This window comes from Mytilus edulis, chromosome 1 (assembly GCF_963676685.1).
Source record: "Mytilus edulis chromosome 1, xbMytEdul2.2, whole genome shotgun sequence".
Classification (NCBI taxonomy): domain Eukaryota; kingdom Metazoa; phylum Mollusca; class Bivalvia; order Mytilida; family Mytilidae; genus Mytilus; species Mytilus edulis.
The window spans coordinates 1657246-1680150 of record NC_092344.1 but is presented as its reverse complement, the minus strand read 5'-3'; positions in this window follow the sequence as shown (position 1 = coordinate 1680150).

Sequence of the window (22905 nt, the reverse complement as noted above, 5' to 3'; positions counted from 1 at the left end):
CTCTGTTCAAAAAAGATTTTTTGAACTACTGAAATATTTCGACACTTTCAGGTGGTAAAAATGGTGGAATTGTGAAAGAAGTAAGCTTGTACATATAATTATTATTCTTGCATCTATGTTATATGCTATATTTTTTCAGCAATACATGTGTCTCAACATAATTTAATCTTAAAACCACGTGTTATGGACTTCTTCATAATCATGATCAGTGATAAAAGATTAAACCCCTATAGCTACTATCCTTGAAGCATCCTTCATTTAATATATCACATATTCATAAATAAAAAAACTAATATAATGTACTTCAATTCGCAACCAAGTATGTACACTTACATAATTTATATATATACAAACTACTTCTAGCATATTAATTTCTGTAGTAATCTGTATACATAATATTGATACATAGAATGTAATCTAACCATTTAATATTATTGTTAATTTACTAAAAAATCTCCCTGTTTGTTCAGAAAAACAAAAACTACAGGGGTGCCCTGTCAAATGATGTGGACATGGTGTTCATTAACAGCAATAGTGCAAAAAATCAGATTTAAGATAAAAAAAAAAAAAAGTAAGCAAAATTTTAAATCAGACACACAAGATCTTAATATACGTTTTCCTATTATTTACACCTTTTGTATATTATAACACATGGCAAACATATGATAGACGTTAAACGATTGGAATACATGCAATACTTTATGTATTTAACAATCATTCTAAGCATTACATATACTTTTGATCCCCATTCAAACTGACTTTTTTCGAACAAACAGTTTAATATTCAAATTCAAATAAAAAAAAACACGAAACAAATTTTATATTGGAACAAAGATTGAAACAATTTTATTATGTTAATCATACGTCTTTTCTGTAAACATAAAACTAAGAACAATTTAAAAATTGAGGAATATTTTACGTGTATTTACTTTACAACATACTGTTTTATTTTGTTAAGTTTATTCATAAAGTATGGTAACTTGTTTTCCTTATATTTTTTAAAATTGTCAATGGTTTTGCCAAACATTCGCAATGACATTTATTTTGCATAGTTAACAGAAATAAAGCGATAATTTGATGTTTGCACCGACAATAAAACTAAAGTGATCTCTTTTTTATTCAAAGTCAATACAATAATGATATTTTCAATTTGTTATTCCTAAAATGTGCTAATTGTATTAAAAATATTTAATCAGTATTTCAAATTTGAGGTTTTCGATTCAACAGAATAATTACTCCGACAAATACAAAAAAGAATGAAAAAAACAAACAGTTCACATACGTTATGAAACGACATTGAAAATGCAAAAATTGTTTCCTCACTGAATTGAAAATATACGATCGATATAACAAAACGTTGCTACAGTGAACAAATATACGCAACTTGAAACGTATGTTACAACAATAATATGAACAAATTGATTTCTACGATGAAGTTTTGAATTAAGTATTAAATGATCTGCATATTTGTGAGTCTTAAGTAAAATAGTTTAATTAAGTTTGGTTTGTTCACATTGTTTCTTATTTTCCCTTCTTTTATTCTTAAATATTGACACGGTATAAGAACATGATGATTTTCATGCACCAACATTACTTGTTTCAAATAAACAAAAAGGTTATTTGTAAAATAGTATTCTTTAGTTCATGAAGTGCAACCGATTGAATTCTATTTCAGATGTCGTCAATCATAACATTGTAAGTATGCTAATTTCTCATCAGTTGATCAGAATTTGTTTTTGATAAACAAAATTGATAGTTAAGTACTAAAAATTAGTAATATGTTATTCAAATTAAATTTCTAATGGCATATCACGAATAAAACTTGCAATATATAATTCCGTACTTTATTTGTAAGTTTGTGTCAGTTTTAAATTCAGGTAACACTAGGGAAATTAATGAAATTCATAGCTTCCATCGGGAATGGCCTAATCTCAAAATTTGAATGATCTAATATTACAAAACATGTCCCTGTTAAATTCAGACAGCAATGCACTACATGTCACTACTGGTGATTATTTTGTTTCCAATGGTATTACCAACACACTGTGTTGACATGAATTATCATTGATATGGTCAAAATCATAAATTAAGTGGTGACAAAACTCAATTTTTCGATGATTTGTTTGTCTGGCTAAACTAATGTCTCCCTGAAGATTTTTTCTGTCATTCAAATTTGTATAAATCGATTGAAATCTCCTTTTATGTTACTGTGGCACGCGTTTGTCTGACAGAGAAACATCCTATCAATGTTTGATTGTGGAAAATCTGCGTATCTGTGATAAATCAACATCCTTGTTTCTTTGGAGCAACAGTACAAAAAGGGCATATCAACACATTCATATGTTAGACTGAATAGACTTGTTTCAATTTATAGATTATTATATATTTTTTATATTAAGGTACAATAGATTTATATTGAGACGATTTTGTATACATGTATGACGTTTTAAAACAAAACCCGGGATCAACCCTGGTTATAAGTTTTTTGTTTTGTTCATTATTTATATTTCCATGTTGTGTTATGTATACTGTTAGGCTTTATTTATTTGTCTTTTTTGGATTTTTGTTCCCATGCTGTTGTCAGTTTGTTTTCAACTTATTTCTTTTAATACCATTAGTACCTGTCTCTTATGTCAAATATGGTTCAAGGGAAATACCTGCACACAGTGCACGCGTCACATGAAACACGGACAGTTAAGGAACACACTAAACCAGTATAATTGTGTACAGTGTTTATTATATCAAAACTTATATATTGTGCAGATACTATATTAATATTGATACTTACAAAATTTAGACATAAAAACAGGAAATTTAATTCGAAAAACAGTGCTTACAATCAACAGTGAATGATAAATAAAGGCAACAGTAGTATACCGATGTTCAAAATTCATAAATCGATAAAAAAAAAATCCGGGTCACAAACCAAAACCGAGGGAAACGCATTAAATATAAGAGAATGACGCCACAACATTAAAATGTAGCACAGACAGAAACGAACTAAGCATTAGACAAAATCCGATGAGAACAACAAATATAACATCCAAACTAGAAAAGTACCGTGACACGTCTTATAATAATGTGAATTCACACTCTAATATAAGAGGAAACAAACGACACAAACGAAACTTAACGTTAAAATGTAACACACACAGAAAAGAACTATAATATAACAATGACCATATTCCTGACTTGGTACAGGACATTATTTTAAGAAAAAAAATGTGGGTTGAACCTTATTTTGCGGCATGCCAAACCTCCCTCTTTTATGGCCATGTTAAATATAACATTAATATGACAACACAACATAACAGGACTACAATACAAATAAATATGAGAACACAATTGACAAAGAAACACACGAATAATAGCTAAAAAAAGGCACCAGCTTTAAAATTTGATAAGCCAGAAGTGCGTTTTATCCACATAAGACTGAATAGTGACGCCTAGATACAAAAGTTTGAAGCCAAAACAAGTACAAAGTTGAACAGCATCGAGGACCAAAAGTACAAAAAAATGTTCCATAAACGGCCAGGGTTTTCTGTTAGGTACAGTCACATCCCTATTATTTGGAATAATTTATACTTTTGCAAACAGTAAATTTTATAAAATGACTATATAAAAAATATACATGATAAAACTGAAGTATTAACTAATTACAGAAAACAAACGGATACATTACATTACCCGAAAAAAATCCAACACAATCCCAATCCAAAATAGACATACCCGAATTAGTCAAAGCCTCAACGCAAAGTGACGTCACATTTGAAATTGTAAAAAAGTGCAAAAAAATGACGACATATTTGAATTTGTAAAACAGGATACCAAAAATGAAAATGACGTCACATTTGAATGAATAAACCTATTTGTCAAAAATAAGATAGAATTAGGATTGATTTAATATTATATTTGTACTAAATACTGATATTACATTCAATAACAATAAAAATTGCAATACTGAGGTAGCTATTAGACAATTACCTATATTATATGTGCGGTTAATTCAGAATCAAACTGCAACCGTAATACATCGTACAAATTACATTGAACCAAATCAAATCTATTAAATGAAGGCGGTGATTAATTTTCTTTAACATAACACATGAATATAACCGAAAAGACGTCAAGACATTTGACAAAATGAATGTGTAACAATATTAATTGTTTTAAAAAATGCGATACTAACTTTAAATATCGCTATGACAGTGACTTTTATTCTTAATTGGCATATTAGAAAGTAAAAGATACAATAAAATCATGATTTGGGAAATAAAATGGGACTACAGATAAGATAACAAGATAAACACAACTATCTACTTAAATACAGCCTTCAACAATCAGAAAAAAAACTGTATCGTATAGTCGGTTAACAAGATCCCGACATGAAAAATTCAAAACAATTCAATTAAGAAAACTAACGGGTTATCAATGTCCAAACAAATTCCTGATGTTTTCTACAAAATAACAAACACGATAGGAGAAACAGTTCATAGACAGTCAATTGCATGTTCAGATAAAGGTTATAATGTAATTATATTACACAAACTGTCAATGCGTCAAATAAATATTAGCAAACTTCGTTATTTAGCTACTGGTATAATTCGAAATTGTCAATCAAAAATGAAGGAAAAGACAAGTAAATACTAATTTCGATTAAAAGTATGTTTTTATTGAGATTGAAAGGTCATATCTCAGTCAATAACGCATTCTGCTTCGGAGTCTATTGGAGATATGTCAGAGTGTTATAACGTAACACAGCGAACGTGATCCTGTTTATCATATTGTATTTACTGTTTAAAATGTTCAATACCATGTATCTTTATTTATTTTTTTATAAAATATAATTTCATAAGGTCTTACGAGCGTTTAGGTTAATTCTTTTAGGTTAAACTATTAACTATGTTAAGTAGCAGTTTTATTAGTGTTTTCAGTGTATGCTTATTGTTCAGCAAAAAATATCTTAAGAACTGTTTGACATGTTGTCAAGCCGGATGTATTTGAAGCTGACTACATACAAATTATCACCGAAATCGGCACTGCAGAATTAAAAGTTACACATATCAGAGTCTTCTTTCCAAACATCTTCCTTATCCATTACTGTGGAATTGCAATGACTCAAAGTCAGTACTTCGATGTTGACATGAATATCAATTATATGGTCATTTTTATAAATTTCCTGTTATAAGACTTTAAATTTTTCGGAAACTAAGGATTTCCTTATCAGGAATAGATAGCCTAAGCCGTATTTGGCACAACGTTTTGGAATTTTGGGTCCTCAATGCTCTTGGACTTTGTACTTGTTTGGCTATTTATCTATTTCGATCTGAGCGTCACTGATGAGTCTTATGAAGATAAAACGCGCGTCTGGTGTATTAAATTATAGTCCTGGTACCTTTGATCACTATTAACAAAACTGGCTACACAAGTTAGCAAATATAACTTATGACCAGGTTTATAATATTCAGAATCATGTGTGTAACATGTGTTGCCCTACCTGCCTACCTGTTCAGTGTACTTGCATTCACTGTCAGATTTTAACGGGGTTCGTGTTTTCAGCTATTCTTGTTTCTATGCTGTGTTTTATGTTCTGTTGCTTTGTCTTTTTCTCGTTTTGGCTTTAGCTATGGCATTATCAGTTTGTTTACTTATAAGTTTGAAAATCCCACATGTATCTTTCGCTTCTATTTTATTTTTGTTGCTATATTTGAATAGTTTTGGAGTACTGAGGCACAGTGATATTTGTCCTCGTAAATTTGTCCTTTATTCCATATTCTAACTTAAATTCCTGTCTTTTTATAGATTTCATGATTTTTATAATAAGATATCGTAGAAAATTAAAACGTTTTCAGTTCTAATCAATTTACGAGATTTGAAAATAGGTAAATTATTGTTGCATTATTATTGATTCTCAACACTCTTCAACTTTGTACTTGTTTGGCTTTATAACTATTTTGATCTGAGAGTCACTGATGAGTCTTCTAAAATTGAGAAAGGAAATGGGGAATGTGTCAAAGCGACAACAACCCGACCATAGAGCAGACAACAGCCGAAGGCCACCAATGGGTCTTCAATGTAGCGAGAATTTACGCACCCGTAGGTGTCCTTCAGCTGGCCCCTAAACATATGTATACTAGTACAGTGATAATGGACGTATTACTAAACTCCGAATTATACACAAGAAACTAAAATTAAAAATCATACAAGACTAACAAAGGCCAGAGGCTCCTGACTTGGGACAGGTTCAAAATTGCGGCGGGGTTAAACATGTTTATGAGATCTCAACCCTCCCCCTATACCTCTAGCCAATGTAGAAAAGTAAACGCATAACAATACGCATATTTAAATTCAGTTCAAGAGAAGTCAGAGTCCGATGTCAAAAGATGAAACAAAAGAAAATAAATAAAATGACAATAATACATAAATAACAACAGACTACTAGCAGTTAACTGACATGCCAGCTCTAGACATCAATTAAACTGATTGAAAGATAATGTCTTCATCATGTGAATATCAGGCACAATCCCTCTCGTTAGGGGTTTAGTATCATACTATCATAAAATATATGAGAAGAACATAACCCGTGTCATGCCAATAACTGTTTTTTTTTTTAAATAAATGTGTTTAGTTCAGATGCAAAGACCCTAGAAGTAAATCAATATTAAAGCCAAAATATGCAATCTTTAATGACCTGACAACAGTATCGTAACTATATTCCTTCTTAATAAGTCTGTTTAAACCAGGTTTTCTAAGCTTATGAGGTGAAAACTGGCGTTTTTGTGCTTTCTTAAGAATATTACCATAAAAGATTGGATATGAAATACCTGAACGTATAAGATAGTAAATGTTTTGACCAGCTTGTGATATCGAAAACCCTGGTGTAATAATTCTTCAGTAATACATAAATTTCTCTCGCTAAAATCTAATACGTTGCTACATACACGAGCGAATCGTACAAGTTGAGATATATAAACATCATAAGATGGTGGCAAGGGAATGTCACCATCTAAAAATGGATAATTAACTATAGGAAATGAAAAATCATCTCTTTTATCATAATTTTTTGTATTAAGCTTCCCGTTAATGATATAGATATGAAGATTGAGGAAAGGGCAGTTGTCATTGTTAGTATTAGCTTTATTTAAAGTAAGTTCAACAGGATAAATTTCTTTAATATACATACTGAAGACGTCATTATTGAGAGCCAATATATCATCCAAATATCTAAAAGTATTGTTAAATTTTTGTATCAAATGTTGGTTCGATGGGTCTTTGTTTATTTTAGTCATAAATTGTAACTCATAACAATACAAAAACGGGTCCGCAATAAGTGGTGCACAGTTAGACCCCATTGGAATTCCAATAATTTATATACGGAATCTCCAACGCGACGAAACGCGAGTCTGGCGTATTTAATTATAATACTGGTACCTTTGATAACTTCAAAACGAAAAGTCCTTGATCAATTGGCAAATCAAAGCTCAAATACATCAAACCAATTGAAAACAAGTGTCATACGTGTGTAGAATATGGTTGAATAAACCTGGTTGTATAGATAATTATACCTATGGTATCAACGTGATAATGGGTTTTTGTTTAAAATCTAGTTAGCCTCCAAAAAATGTGAACTGGTTATTTTCTTTTGTCTGCTTTGTGTGACCTTATACGCTTAGTGAAATGAAGGACATAAAGCATATTATGAGTTTACATTTTCAATAACTATTATAACTGTAATATGAAATAGAAAGTCATGTTCTAAACTGTTTGATTTCTTTTCAAGATTTATAATGCCAAAACTATGAAGGAGGGGGGAATAATACAATAGGGACATTCAAACTCATAGATCGTCATGGCTTAAAAGAAAAAGACAAACCAAAAACTGGGGGTGATCTCAGATGGTCCAGAAGGGTATGGAACATAGTCTCAATAACAAGTAAAGCAACCTTTGGTTGAAGATTGAACAGACTATGCAATACGTGTCCTTACTTATACAGAACAACATGTATATTCACTTTTAACATATTTTTCGTAAAAAATCATATAATATTCACTACCGGTATTACCTAATTAAAATGCAGTCAAAATATCAATTTTTTGTCTTATTCCTGCTCCAACGGTGCCTCAATGCCTGAATTAATACAGATATAAAACCCCGCCGCATTTTTGCGCCTGTCCCAAGTCAAGAGCCTCTGGCCTTTGTTAGTCTTGTATTATTTTAATTTTAGTTTCTTGTGTACAATTTGGAAATTAGTATGGCGTTCATTATCACTGAACCAGTATATATTTGTTTAGGAGCCAGTTGAAGGACGCCTCCGGGTGCGGGAATTTCGCGCTACATTGAAGACCTGTTGGTGACCTTCTGCTGTTGTTTTTTCCTATGGTCGGGTTGTTGTCTCTTTGGCACATTCCCCATATCCATTCTCAATTTTATTGATATGTCGATCAGTGCATTAAATGGCCGTTAACGTTGTGTTTTGTTATATTGACAAAAAGTCTAGATCAGATTTTATTGATATAACAATGAGAGAGTATATCTTATAGAAAATTAATCAAAGTTATTGTATCTTTGAGTTTTGATACGTCAACCACAGTCCTAAAACAGACTTGCAAAGGACAATTACATGGTTGTATGATTAAACAATGACGTATATAATGCTAGGTCTATTAGCCTTTTTCTGTGATAATGATATTATCTGTTTTTCTAAACAATCTGTACTAACAACATCCGCCTTAAGAACTTAAAGAGTTGGATAAATGTTACATAGTTTTCAAATGATTTTTTTGGCCCAATGAATTATCGTATATATGTATGAAAGTTTAAGAAGAGTTTACGTCGTAGAGAAAGCATGCAAATTTCGACAATAACAAAAGGCTTGATGAGCTTTAAAGCGGGTTGCTATTCACAAGAAGGCTATCATACAAAGATTTCAATTAGTCAAGTTGAAATCATCCCTTCAAACATTTTACTGATGCAATTGGTTGATCGTTATGAAAAATTTGTTTCACAAACGACGACGAAATGTCTCAATTCGTGGAACCACAATCCTGACCTTATTTTAATGTTACCTTCAAATCAGAGTTTCCATCGGATTTGTACTCATATTAGCAACACAATGGGTGCCACATGTGTTTCAGAATATGTCTGTAATCCCTCTCGGTTTTTTTTTTGTTTTTTTTTTTTGTTTTTTTTTTTTTGGGGGGGGGGGGGTCTTGTTGCTCAGTCTTTAGTTTCTTGTGTTGTATTTTGTATAATTGTCTGTTGGTCCTTTTCTGTTTCAGTATGACGTTGTCAGTTATTGTCGACGTTTAGCTATGACGTTGTCAGTTATTGTCGACGTTTTGCTATGACGTTGTCAGTTATTGTCGACGTTTTGCTATGACGTTGTCAGTTATTGTCGACGTTTTGCTATGACGTTGTCAGTTATTGTCGACGTTTAGCTATGACGTTGTCAGTTATTGTCGACGTTTTGCTATGACGTTGTCAGTTATTGTCGACGTTTTGCTATGGCGTTGTCAGTTATTGTCGACTTATGAGTTTGAAAGTCTCTGAGATATCTTCTGCCTCAGTTTTATGCATTGAACGACAAAATATGTGACGTATAAATGTTCTGACGTCAGACACGCGAAGCAATGAGTGTGTTTTTAATTTGATAGATGCTCTTGTGTTCTGTTAAATTGTATCTTTTAAAATTGTAACACGATGGTGACTGATGTATCCATGTTTAGACTATTCTATTATTATGTATGTTTAGTTCACGCATCATTGTACATATAACGGAATTTGACGAGACTGTTGTACAAAGTGAAAGGTTTAGCGCTATAAAACCAGGTTTAATCAACCATTTTCTACATTTGAAAATGCCTGTACCAAGTCAGGAACATGACAGTTCTTGTCCATTCGTTTTTTATGTGTTTTGTTATTTGAATTTCCCATGTGATAAGGGACTTTCCGATTTGATTTTTCTCTGAGTTCAGTATTTTTCACTAAATCTGTTAAAAGGGTACAAATCAATATGTTTTCCAAAAAAAAATGGCGCATTTTTTAATTAAATTTGGCATTAAACTGCCTTTCAGGTTTGCTAGTTGTTTCGTAACAATCATATGTGTGTTATTCTGATGAAATCTTTTGGAAAGCAAGACAAAGTAAACGTATTATTATGCGTTTGCTTTTCTACATTGGCTAGAGGTATAGGGGGAGGGTTGAGATCTCATAAACATGTTTATCCCCGTCGGATTTTTGCGCCTGTCCCAAGTCAGGAGCCTCTGGCCTTTGTTAGTCTTGTATTATTTTTAATTTTAGTTTCTTGTGTACATTTTGGAGTTTAGTATGGCGTTCATTATCACTGAACTAGTATATATATTTGTTTAACGGCCACCTGAAGGACACCTCCGAGTGCGGAAATTTCTGTTAGTACTAATCGGTTTTCGAAACAAAGCAATGGTTTACCTTTGCCTCAAAATTTCATGACGCATTTTGAAGATTTTTATCCAAATCAAAAGCAATTTATTTATTTTCAAAGTGATCTCGCTTATGCATTCTGTATATTACAAACTGTGACTCTGATAGTTAATATATATGTAGTTATCCGAACCGCGATGGTACTCTAGAAAGTGGGATAATTTGACTCTGAAGTGCGTGTTTGATGAAGTTGCAGTTAGATGGTGCACTATTCTGTTTATAGCTACGAAGAAGTACGATGGTGGTTTAGATGAGGACCGATTGATAACTATATCTTCAATGTTTTTTTCTGGTCGATGAAATAATCAAGTTGTTTGTAGAAGCAGCATTTTGTGTCTATTTAGAAAATAATCTGGAATAATTTAATCACTTAATTTAAAAATACTCATGATAAATATTTCAAGTCATAATTGTAACGTTGTATGTTACTTTGGACAAAAATGCGCCAATGTTCAAACAATCATTCAAGACACTAAATACTCAGGTTTTTTTCTCCATTAAAACAGTGCTAAATACCATTACTAAAAATGTGATACTACTAACTGTTTAAAATGCAATTCGATATCGGCCTTACAAACTTATTTTCGTCGGTTGTTTTTACTGGAACTTGAGAAAATATGGATTTGTTTGGCATATTCAACATGAACATAACTTAAAAAAAAATACTACCGGAAAAGAGTAATAGCAATCAGACAGGGTCAATTTTGAAATATACAGCAGATTTCATCTTTTTTGGAATTCTATAACTTCAGTATGGGTCCGCAGAGAGATTTCCCCGTTAATGATATAACGGTAAACGTGGAACTCATAAGATCTGAGAAAACGTTTTGCAAAAAAACGTTATCACAAATAAGAGGAATTTAAAAAGTTAAACTGTTGACGCAGACTAATTTCCTCATGAATCAAATTTGAAGAGAATGATTTCTCATTTAGTATAAAATTTAAATAATGACATATAAAGACTATCACATTTCCGCGAACAGACCATCGGCGAAGACCATCGCACTTCAGTGTGACCATCACACTTCAGCGTCCCAATCGCATCGCCGAGTCCTATATATATAACTAGTTTCCAATTATAAACAGATTATCATTTCATTAAGCAAGGGTACTTTGATATATGTTTTAAATATGATTGTTAATTGAATGCATTGCAGATTAATAAAAGTTTTAATGTTGTCTAAAGCTTAGTCCGTTTCTGTGTATGTTATATTTTAATGTTGTGTCGTTGTTCTCTTATATTTAATACGTTTCCCTCAGTTTTAGTTTGTTACCCTAATTTTGTTTTTTGTCCATAGATTTACGAGTTTTGTACAGCGGTATACTACTGTTGCCTTTATTTAGATATACAAAAAATCCAATCCACATCATCTTTTATTAAAAAGTATGATTATATAAACTGTAACTATACTGTCATCGTGAATTAGATTGTCAACATAAAAAGAAGAAGGTATGGTTTAATTCCCGAATGAGATAAATCTCAGACACCAAGTGACGGAAATCCTAGCAACTATAGGTCACCGAACGGCTTACAACAATGAGCCAAAGGCCTCTTTTCAATTTGTTATCGTCATCTTCTTGTTCAATTTACCGAATTTTCTATAATATATTTGATTAAAAAAGCTTCCTCGTTCAACATCCTAATTAACCTCTATAAATACCATACATTCCATTCGTTGATGTCCTGATAACGACATAATCACAACTCATTTCCCAGCCAATCACCTTATATAGGAGCTAATCAACGTTGGCATCGAAATGTTTAACTTCCATTTAGAAAGGAAAACAACAATTCTGTCATGCTGATTTCTGTAACATGTTTTGAAACCAGCATGACAGAGATGACTTAAAAGCATATGATTGTGATGGTACTTGTGCAATTTGTAGAAAATTATAGTGCAACCATTCCTGTGAAAAATTGGGAACAATTTAGGACTTAATACATTGTGACTAGAGGTTTTTAGAGCATGGACTGCTCACCTTGATCTATGTACATATTTAACAATGAACACTCTCCAACGTTATTTTTTAATGTAAATCATTTTCTTATTATATCCCCTTTTTCTGCTAGTTTTTACGAAATAGACAACAGCTAATTAACATCATCAAATTAGGGCATTTCTTCAATTAGAGGTAGACTGATTTATATATTTATCGCGTCTACCTGAGCATGTTTACTGTTTACATTTTATTTCTGTATTCTAGTATAATGTAGTTTTACCAAAACCCTAAAACGCTTGATAAAATCGTTATTTTCTTTAAATAACTCAAATAGTTACTATTTCGGCCAGTTCAGTTTATATATGAAGCAAAAGGAATAGGTTCGATAAGGCCCCAAAATGGCCCTCTTTTTTTTTACCTTATAAATTTCAAAATAGGATTTATTGAAAAAATATCACAACGAATCATAGCTAATACATTGACTAGATAGGAAAAAGTAAAATCACAAAAATACTCAACCCAGAGGAAAATCAATTCGGAAAGTCCATAATCACATGGCAAAATCAAATAACAAAACACATCAAAAACGAATGGACAAGAACTGTCATATTCCTGACTTGGTACAGGCATTTTCAAATGTAGAAAATGGTGGATTAAACCCGGTTTTATAGCGCTAACCGAATGATCCTTTTTTTGAAAGTTTACGCTGCGTTCTGCTGATGACGACACTCATATTAATCATTTTTATTTTCCATGAAAAATAAAAGAAAATTGATAAATTTTGCATTGATTATTGGACAAAAAAGATCTTTGAACACAATGTTGTAATGACTTTTTGCATGTTTATTTTAAATATTTAGTTTGTTGCCACCTGAGTTCTATGTTGTCTGGTTTCAAATTTGATTGAACTCCGGCCAATTTTGTCAAATTTCCTCAAAATCTCTTTTTTACCTATTTTGGATGAACAAAATCAACGCTTCAGAATAAAACTTTGTCACAAATAGTTCTATTTTACTGTCTCACATATCATTAAGACAGCTTAAAGCATATTTTATCTTGTACCAATTAATTGTATAATCGGGGCCAAAGATAGCCCTTACCGAACTTACTCCTTTAAAAAAATATATATATTACACTACTATCGAGTCGTTAAATGATTTTGTGTAAATGACTTATTTGAAGGTAATGGGACTATACAGGGGAATTATGTACTCAAAAATCTTACAAAAAAGAAACTAGAGAAACAAGAGAAACAAATAATAAAATTGTAACTAAAAATGCCACTAAAAAGACGCTTAAACTACATGATTGTATTTTCATAAAAAAAATAGTTCTTTGATCATACATGACACTTCAATTGTTATCTATACGGTTCTTATACATCCTTAGCTTTCAGATATTTCTGTTGTAAGGCATTCAAGAAAAACGCTTGGAATGCATCAATTTAATAAGGTGAAAAAAATCAAGAATAAAATATAAGCTAATACCGGAAAACATATTGTAAAACCATCTTACATATTTTCCAAAATAACAGTACATATTATACAAAGTTTGATTCACCCGAATCAAATGTATGACAAATGATATCTGCAGCCTTATAGTAGAAAAATTTATAAAGCATGAATAAACGATACTTCCAGCTGAATAAACTTCTAAAATGATAATTTGATTCTAATAGATTGCATGGATGCAGTATAGTCTATCTTAATGTTACAAATTGACTTGTATGTTTTTAAACTTCTTCTTAAAACATGAAGATATCAGTTATAATCCGGTTATGGCATCTTACATTAGAGTGTTCATTTTGTATCATCCGAATACATGACATTTAAAATCATATATGAACGACAACCTTTGTTTGACATAGATATAAGGAGAGTGCCAATGAGAAAACTCTCCATTCAAATTATAATTTGTAAAAGAAAACCATTATAGTTCAGAGTACGGTCCTCAACACGCAGCCTTGACTCACACCGAACAACAAGCTATTAAGGGTCCCAAATATAACTAGTGTAAAACCATTTAAATGGGAAAACCAACGGTCTAATCTTTTTACCAAAAAGAGAAACGAGAAACATTTATAAACCACATAAACATTCATTACTTAGGATAGGTGCAACCAAATGCAGCGGGTGTTAACGTTTTGATAGGTACCAACATTCACACCTACCTAAAACAATGTTGTTACATAAAAACATAGAAAGACACACTATAAAATATCAATCGAAATGGTAAAACTCAATTAAAAGACATAAAAAAGTGAATATCTACTGAACGAATAAATGTGATCTATGACACAATGTTAATAAAAAAAAAGGAGAGAGATAATATACGATTTCAGAAAATTAGCTTTACTCTTACAAAATGCCTTCATATACATGATATAACGATGTTAACCTTGAATAAAATGCCGCTAAATAGATGTTATAGGTGTCGGTTATATTTTAAAAAATTATATATTTTGTCTTTCATAGCATAATAATAAGTTTTTTTCCCATTCATTTGTTAATTAAGAGGTATAATCAAACATTCATAAATTCTAATTGAAAGGAAGGAAACCTCTCTGAGCCAATTGCTCTTTTTAAAAGCCAGTCAACTTTTTGAAAAGTACAAAATGAGAATAAAATGAATTTGTTTTTGTAAAATATTTTTTGTTAAAATACATATCAACTCAGAAAAAAGGGACTCCACTTTGTAATTGAGGAACTATGTGACATTATGTGCCCTTTATATGCGTTCATCTGCCTGATTCTTGTATATCAAGGGGTGAAGAAGATATAGTCGTGTCAACTAGAGGACCAGCATACATCACAGATATAATAATTATAAACAAACAATATCGTAGAAGTATTAAAGTCTTAATATGAAATAGAATGCGAATGAAAAAGATGACATCGATAATTACATACATATATATTTATTAGGCAGATAAAACCCAAAAACCCATACCTTCTGACAAGTTTTCATTATATCTGTATAGTCACATATAAGTAATAGCTCAAGATAAACACATGACAAAAATTTGCTACACACATTTGCCTGTGAATACGTGTGTGAAATACAGCGAATTGAAATTTATTCGACCATTTTTTGGTAGAATAACTTAAATGTCACGATATAACAAGCATTATTATACCAAGAATTCAATGAGTACTTGAAGTTCAAAATCTGTTTAAATTAGATTTATATCACATTTTTAATCTCATACAGCGCCTTACGTAAATGCTCTAATCATAAGTGCAAACGTAAAGCGCTTAGCTTTAATCCTTGGTATCAAAGAAATCACCATTGTTTACACTGTACTTTGAATAAAACCTATATAGATGTACACGAAATTAGATTGAGTGATTATAATCACCTATAATGAATACCACGCGGTCAATACCATAAGTTGATTCAATTAGAGGAATAATCGGAAGTGTCATTTCTACCCCCATACAATTGTAAACAAATTGATAATTATGCCAATTGGTTTAAAATTACATTGACTTAAAATTAATAAGAATTAGAGAAACATCATTCATAATGCCATGGGAAGTCATGAATGTGTCAAGGGTAAACGATTCAGGACATCTGAACTCGGTTGATAAAGATGAGAGTAGTTAACCGACGTTCAAAATGTTCAATAGTCCAGAATGTTAATATGATATTTTCCACCTTTCTGTATGGAGACATCTTGTATAAAGAGCACGATTATCGACAACCCTTTTACTGTTTTCCATTCCTCAATCAGACATTTTATATGTAATTCGTATTTTTCGCTCTTGTTTTCTGGCAATAATATATCAAAAAGTAAAATCACAAAAATACTGAACTTAAAGGAAAATCAATTCGGAAGGTCCATAATCACATGGCAAAATCAAATAACAAACGTATCAAAAACGAATGGACAAGAACTGTCATATTCCTGACTTGGTACAGGCATTTTCAAATGTAGAAAATGGTGGATTAAACCTGCTTCTATAGCGCTAACTCTCTCACTTTAAAAGAGGGACGAAAGATACCAAAGGGACAGTCAAACTCATAAATCTAAGACAAACTGACAACGCCATGGCTAAAAATGAAAAAGACAAACAGATAAACAATAGTACACGTGACACAACATAGAAAACTAAAGAATAAACAACACGAACCCCACCAAAAACTAGGGGTGATCTCAGGTGCTCCGGAAGGGTAAGCAGATCCTGCTCCAAATGTGGCACCCGTCGTGTTGCTTATGTAATTACAAATCCGGTAAATAGTCTAATTCGGTAGGTCACATTCATGAAGGGGAAGGGGATTGTAGTTACGACGTAAGGAACATATCCGATATCATTTGTGAAACGGTTATTCCATAACGGTCAACCAACTCGTGATGGCGTCCGTAAAATTTACGAAGGGATGATTTCAACTTCACCATTTGGAACTCTTGGTTTAATAGCTTCCTTGTTAGCAGTACCCCCTCTATCAAGAAAATCATGATAGAAAATGCAAGCACGGGAATATCGTATCAATTGGGAGATATATACCCCGTATGCAGGTCTCATCAAATGACAGTTTCATCAAATTCCGTTATATTTACATTGATGCGTTAAATAAACAGACACAATAAATGAAATAGTCAAAATATGGGTATAGTCAACATAAACATGTCATAAACATCACCAATTCCCTTGGTTATTTTGTATGTGAGACAAATGAATTCTGGTTCATGGTTCACTTTTATTCATCATCTGAATTATAACCTAATGTGCATATAAGACAAGAGTGATACCTTAATGTACAGGGAGTGATCTAGTGCCTAAGCAAAAAACATGATGCTCTGAACAATGATCTCAAAGTAAATCTTTATCAGTTTGAATACATTGTCACATTTCTGTCAACTCATAAGGCAGTTATCAGTTGTGACAAAGATGCATATAGCATATAAAAGAAAATAACATCTGATGTTATGGGTTTGTCCGGATATGTTATTTTTCAACTTTTGTTTAGTTGTTTTACTTGTCAAAAATCGCCTTAGATATATCTTTGTTCTTCCCGATTATGACATTTTAATTTGATTTACGTTCTTTTTCACCTATTTCAAAATGAAACTTTGCTTTCAAACCCACTTTTAAGCATTCGAGTTTTATGAAATTCTCAACTACAACATGTTGAATTGTATCAGAAAAAATACACCATCTGGTTTTATTGAAAATGATATATGGTATCTTTTAAGAATATATCTCTTCATCTCTGCATCTCAGACAACTGGTTTGAATAGTGAAATGACACCAAAAAACTTCAAGGAAAATTTAAAAAAAAAATGCAACATGGCAAAATCAAAAGCACAAACACATAAAATAAATGACAAATAATACATCATTTGAATGACAGCTTTTGATTTTGGGCTTTTTAGATTGGAGATTGGAGGTAAACAAACACTTAAGACATATTGATTTGGTTGTTTTCCTTTATTTTGATATCGAATACTTGTGTGTAAGTGTGTTCTTTTATTTTATGCTTTTTTTATTGTCATATTAACTTGTTCTGGAAATGATAAAGATTATAACACCACAATTTGACTGCCGTACCCCTATTTTTACATATATACCCGAGATCACACCCAGTTTTTGGTGGGGTTTGTGTTGATGAGTTTTAAGTTATATTATTTTTCTGTTACTCTTTTTTTCTTTTTTCGATTTATGTGTTTGACTGTCCTTTTGGCATCTTTCGCTCCTCCTTTGTTCACACATCGTTTACAATATAATGAAATATTATGGGACTGTAATACAAGTGAAAGGTTCAGCTAGCTATAAAACCAGTTTCAATCCACAGTTTTTTACATAATAAAATGCCTTTACCAAGTCAGGAAAATTAGTTGTTTTCAATTTGTTTGATGTGCTTAATCTCCTGATGTTGCCATTGAATTGATTAAATAATAGTTATCATGTTCAATAGAATCATAAATTTTACCAAAAACGCAGTACATATTTAAACAAGAAACTGTCGAAATGGCATCAATCCGTGTTTTTATTTTATAGACTAGGAACATTTTAAAGCAGTGTTTCTTAAGAAATCTGATATTTACATCAACATCAAATTTGGTCTTAAAAGAGGGACGAAAGATACCAAAGGGACAGTCAAACTCATAAATCTAAGACAAACTGACAACGCCATGGCTAAAAATGAAAAATACAAACAGACAAACAATATAGTACGGTGACCGAGTAAGGAAAAGTCGCTTATTTAAGGAGTTTAATCGTTATTCGGACTATACGGCTAAAAATCACAGTATTGGTAGTTCAAATGATAAACTTATCATTTTGACTTGTCGTCAAAAAATCGTACGGTGCAATTTTTGTAAAATGGGCGTTGAAGTATGTTTGTTTATTTGAAAGAAAAATCGAATTTGAAAAGTTTTGAGGTCTACATGTAATAGAACATTCGTAATATCATTCCTCTTATTGTATACATTGTTGTTACACCTTGTTTTAACGATTTCAAATAAATTTTAGTAAAATTAATCCGTTAATAAAGAGTTTTTGTAAAAGATTAACACTACAAATATTTTGCATTTAATAGAGTACATTACAATTCAATTTCATCACAAAATGTTAAATAATCCAACATTTATATGATATTTCATACCTTTATCAATCAATCAATAATATCAAATTCATTTATCTCAGAAACAATATTTCAGCAATTCAACCCAGACACAAGTCATAACGCTCATATGACGGAGCTATTCGAATCTAATACACAGCATCTTATAGATACATATAAACAATGGGGTTTTGCTGTATTACTGACATTTAAATACTGAGATGTTTTCCTTGGGGCAGTAGCCATTTTGCTGTTTAAAAGAATATTCTAAAAGCATCAAGGGGATCAGGTGGCACTGAAGGCATAACAAATTAAAAGTCTGCGCTTTTTAGATAGACCCTAACTAGACATTTCATAGAATCCCTTGGTCATAAAATACTGGAAATGGCTAGAATTACTGCAAATAATGCAAATTCACACGAGGAACAAATCAAACAGCAATGAAATTAGATGACAAACATGTTATTATCATTGTGAACCATCTAAACGAATCATGATTAATCCCTTTGATGTGGAATCCCATCCTTAATGTCCTATCAATATCTCTTCTGAAATTCATGTTACTAAAGATATCCAAGAGTCTTTGCTCCATGTGCTCACCGCTGTCGATAAAGGCTTGAATATGTCTAGACTTTTCATCACTAGTTCTCTTTCTTTAGTCAAGGAGTTTATATAGTCCTATATCAAAGTCAAAACTAATAACGTTTGAAAACATGACCACAAAAACAAACCTTAAATGTAAATCGGAGGAAATAATTCCTGGTCAAATAATTCAAGAACTTGTATTAAGACGGGCATTGATTTTGGCAAACTGTAAAGATGATGCTCGAATAGAACATGTACTGTCGCAACCTGTAGGTCCCCTTCCAATTTCCCTTTTTATGATGACGGCACCACGGGAAAATCATGCAAGTCTGATTTGGTGAAGCAATTATAATCTTAAGTCTATTGTGCACTTTCCCAACCTTCCATTGTACCATCACTCAAAACTTAAATCAGAGATGGTTCAATGTATTGATGTTAATAAAAGTAGAACATTTGGTGATCTTGCAGCTGATTATTAAAAAAATATGTCTCAATGGTTTTCTGTAGCGCACACAGATGTTGTTGACCGCTACACCATAAACAACTCTATAAAGTCTGCTGAAAGGAAACGCAGGTCGCACAAAGACTACAGCTTCCATTAAAGTGTATCAGATTATTGAAGGGAGACGTATTCCTGACTGGAAGAAGTTTCGTTCTGTTACAGAACTCCTTAATTATTTTGGTGGTTTTATTCTTCAAAACTTTGACAAATCCCCTATGATTCCACCTGATTGTGAGCTTTACTTAGCCGGAATATTGTAAATCCCGAAATTGTGAAAGTTGTGTATACCAACACTGTTAATGACTGTCGTCACTTGTTTAGCACTCAAGATGAGTTCGATATTCGTATGATTCTCCATGCCTCAAACTTGAACACGAAGATTAGAGAAAGGGAAAAGAAAAATTATGCGGACCTCTGTGAATACTACAAACATGTGTCACATACTAGCGAGTTGTGGGTGCAGATAGGGAACATACGCATTGTAAAGGAAGGGCGAAGATTGTTACCCATTCACCAACTATGTGCCTGTCTTTCCTCAACAATTTGCCTGCTATAAATGCATTTAGCGGATGCGACATTACTCCGTCTGTGTTTGGAGTAAGTAAACAAACTGTCTACAAGACTTTGAAGGACAGTGGTTTGCAGAGCTTCGGTAATATTGACAAAGATGAAGTCCTTGTTTGGGCATGAACATTAATTTCAAAGCTTTATGAGCAGAAAAATCTGTTTAAATCATTCCATCATGATATATTTATTTATACAATGCACGTCAAGCTTGCCACCAGTAAAGATGTAAGTTTAGTCAGTTAACCTCTCTGTAAAGCGGCACTGAAACAGCATATTTTATGTGTTTATCGTTTCAAACTGAAATTTGAACCGCATTACATTTTGCTAAACGCCTTCCGTCATCTTTAGTATACTGTTGGCGAGAGTTAAATGATTCATTAAACCCCGTGTTTCCATGTAAGAAACAATCTTCATGTAAAAAGTCATGTGTATGTTCACAATAAAACATTGTATGTTTGGAGCATTGCTCCTGTTACAGGTCAGAATTATGTTCCTTGACAGATGCTGTGTGGATCTTTTTGATTGGATTTTTAATTTTAACTATTTTTGAGGTATTGAGTGGTTTTGAGTTTTGGTTTATTACACGAATAAGCTTTTGCAAAATACGCTTTAGACGAAACGCGTGTCTGGCGTACTAAATTATAATCCTGGTACCTTTGATAACTATTTCATAATGGGCTTCAGGTAAAAATAATATTTATCATTTATTGATGAGGTTGAATGTCAGCCGGTAAGGTAACTACTGTAACTGAAACAGAATATATGTTGATTTTGTATAAAAGAACAAGTGTTTGAAAAACGCCAATTTTCAGAATAAATCTATAATAATAAATTTTTTTTTTCTACATTTTGCAAGATAATTCATTGCTAATTGATTGGAGAAAATGTCTGTATCTGAAATTTAACCTAAATTGTTGTATATATCTGAAAATTTTGAAAATATGAAAGAAAAAAAATATAATAACAGAATTTGATCTTTGACCTTAATTTATGCAAAACTGTTACCACATTTCTTTTTGACGACATCGATATTTCAAAAGTACTCATTTTTCCGAATCCAATGATATATAATATAGCCATATAGTATGTTTGACGATTAAATCTAAAAAATATAGTGTGTGGTCACCGTACTAATAGTGCACATGACACAACATAGAAAACTAAAGAATAAACAACACGAACCCCACCAAAACATAGGAGTGATCTCAAGTGCTCCGGAAGGGTAAGCAGATCCTGCTCCACATTTGGCACCCGTCGTGTTGCTTATGTGATTACAAATCCGGAAAATTGTCTAATTCGATAGGTCACATTCATGAAAGGGAAGGGGATTGTAGTTACGACGTAAGGAACATATCCGATATCATTTGTGAAACGGTTATTCCATAACGGTCGTGATGGCGTCCGTAAAATTTACGAAGGGATGATTTCATTTTCACCATTTGGAACTCTTCGTTTAATAGCTTCCTTGTGAGCAGCAACCCTCTATCAAAAAAATCATGATAGGAAATGCAAGCACGGGAATATCGTATCAATTGGGAGATATATACCCCGTATGCAGGTGCTGCTGGAATGTTGCTACTTAATTTTGTCATCAATTTAGAAATTAACAAATTTTTGCAACCATTGCTTTTACAGAAGGTATTGAACTAAGTTGTCATACAATGTCATTCTCCAACAAATGACCATTATTCATGAGTAGCAAACATGAAATTTAAGGTGGCCAGCGGGATTTTGGTTAAGAAACTGAAACCTATAGAACATCGTCTGTGGTTCATAATTCATAACAGACAACAAAATCCTGATTGCGCGATAAATTTATTGAGCAGCATTATTTATTTGCAAACGATGCTGTTTAAAGTCTATTTGTACCCTGTTCAACACCGAATGAAGGGTTGATATCTTCAATGTTTTAGCTTTATTTTCGTTTAGAAGCTCTATCAAAATCTTGCTATTCCATTCAAGATGTGAATACTTTTTTCTTTTCTAAGTCAAATATCCGGATTTCTAATATCTTGACTATGTAACTTAAAATAGCTTCCAGACCAGTTTGGATAAAAAAAAAGATGGCAGCTTGGTTATCTGCTTCTGTAGCCACATTAATAGTTTCTTCGATAATCATCTGATCTTTGACTCTTGAATCAGGATCAAGGACGAAAGAATCAACAGAAGAATCCGAAAACAATGCTTTACGCTTTCGTTTCTGTTCCTGATGTGATTTACTAGATGCAGTTCCAATATGTGTAGATGTAATAAGCTTTGGTTTACCGGACCTTTTTTGAATTTT